Source organism: Gossypium raimondii, chromosome 3 (genome assembly GCF_025698545.1).
Source record: "Gossypium raimondii isolate GPD5lz chromosome 3, ASM2569854v1, whole genome shotgun sequence".
NCBI lineage: Eukaryota > Viridiplantae > Streptophyta > Magnoliopsida > Malvales > Malvaceae > Gossypium > Gossypium raimondii.
Window position 1 is genome coordinate 18,936,919 of NC_068567.1, and position 2,307 is coordinate 18,939,225.

The following is a 2,307-nucleotide window of genomic DNA, read 5'->3' on the forward strand; positions in this document are numbered from 1 at the left end:
AATGAGCAAAGCAAAGGAACGAAGGAGCCTCGTCAGTCAGAGTCTTGGGTGATAGCCACTCTGAATTGGGTTTAATCTTTCTTTTCTTTAATTTAATATAAATATGTTTGCTATGTGTTCTTTGTTCTTGTTTACAACAATGATGCTTAATTTTATTTAAGCTAGGATGATTACTTTGCTTAAATAAATATTTATTTGATTCATGCTTATAATGTTTGTGCCTCAATCGATCATTTTTTTAATTAAAATCAAGCCTGTATTTCATTCATACGTGATTGAAATGCACCTGAATTAGCTGAGTGATCTTGATCAAACGACGACTAATGGACACATAATTGAAATGTGCATGCTCAATTTAGATCCTGACCCGATTATATTTTAGGTTACATAACAACTCTGACCAAGCTCTGTTATCTGCATAGTTTTTAGATTTGTGTGATTAAATTGTTTCAAACCTGACACGTCCCTGTTACCTCACATGAATGCTAAAAAACCCTTAGTAAATAAGGATCAGTAAAATGCGTATTTACTAAGTAAAGGATTCCGAAAGGACCTAATGTGGTTTCCAAACTCATGAAAGATCGAGTTGCCATGGAATGTTTTTCCGAATTTTATTAAGCATGTTGATAATAAATTGAGTTTAATTAAAGTAATTGGCCTAGTTTATTTATGTTATAATTGTTGCAAATTGTGTTTAATTTTACTAAAATCTATTTCATTCATATAGTTTGCACACTTAGGATAATATGCATTAGGGATCATTGCATTTAGTTTAATATATTTTAATCACCACTTCTAAACTATATTGTGTTTTTATTTACCAAATTGTTAATATAATTTTACAAATTAAGTGACTTAGCACAAATGCAATCCCTGTGGAGACGATAACTCAATACTTACTTATTACTTGATAACGATTGTGTACACTTGCACAAACCTGCGCGTTATGAGTTTTTGGCGCCGTTGCCGGGGATTGTCAACTGTTGCCATAGTCATTTTTTTCGTGAATTTATTTATTTTCAACTTGATTTATTTCTAACATTACTAACTTATTCTTTTTAATTTTTGTGATTTTCTTTACAGGTGTTTATGAGCATAGATGAAATTATCAATTTACTCCCTGTAGACCCTGAAATTGAGTGAACTTTCAGACAAAAAGACGTGAACGAACAACTCAAAGACAAGTCGAGATGGACCTTGGAAATCAGAATCAAGACCAAGGTAATGAAGCCGATCATGTACGAAATCCCATCCTCATTGTCGATAATAGGGATCGATGCATCAGACAATATGCTGTGCCACTTTTCGAGTTAAACCCAAGAATTAGAAGGCCAGATATTGATGCAACCCAGTTTGAATTGAAACCAGTGATATTTAAAATGCTACAAACGGTGGGCCAATTTAGTGGTATGCCTAGGGAAGATCAACATCTCCACCTTCGATTGTTTATGAAGGTGAGTGATTCATTCAAGATAGCCGGTGTGACTGAAGACGCACTGAGGTTGAATTTGTTTCCGTACTCGTTGCGAGATCGAGCACGAGCATAGCTCAATTCATTGCCACCAATTTCCATATCTATATGGCAAGAATTAGCAGAGAGATTTTTGGTTAAGTATTTCCCACCTAGCAAAAACACTAAGTTAAGGAACGAGATCACAACTTTCCAAAGTGGATGACGAGTCTTTATATGAGGCTTAGGAGCGATTCAAGGAGGTACTTCGTAAGTGTCCTCATCATGGGACTCCTTATTGTATCCAGTTGGAGAAATTCTATAATGTCTCAATGCAAATACAAGATTAATGGTAGATGCTTTCGCGAATGGTGCAATTTTGTCTAAGTCTTATAATGAGGCTTATGAGATCATCGAGAGGATCGCGAGTGATAACTGTCAATGGCCAACAAATCGAACAGCTTCAGGAAGACGTGTAGCTGGAGTTCATAAAGTTGATGCCCTCACTTCGTTATCAGCTCAGGTATCGTATATTTCCTCTATGTTAATAGAATTAACCGCTAATAGTACTAATAATTCTGCAGCTCAGCCACCAAGTCCGTTTGAAGTGGTTTTCTGTGTGTACTGTGGGGAAGATCATTCTTTTGAGAATTGTCCATCAAATCATGAGTCAGTGTACTATGTGGGGATCCAATATCAAAATAGGAGTGGACAAGGACCCTAGTCCAACTTCTACAATGCTTCATGGCGTAATCATCCTAACTTTTCTTGGAGCAACCAAGGAAATGGACCAAACAACAACTTATTGCAGAAAAGACCCAACCAATCTCAAGGGTTTAATCAGCAAGCTCCAAAAC

The 2,307-nt window shown here is 36.0% G+C and overlaps 1 non-coding gene across 1 annotated transcript; it reads right to left on the bottom strand.

Moving 5' to 3' along the window:
• Positions 1 to 1,637: 1,637 nt before the first annotated feature.
• On the bottom strand, positions 1,638 to 1,742 carry LOC128040236 (small nucleolar RNA R71). The gene has a single exon (XR_008194894.1). It is a non-coding gene; the product is annotated as a small nucleolar RNA R71 (small nucleolar RNA).
• Positions 1,743 to 2,307: the final 565 nt, after the last annotated feature.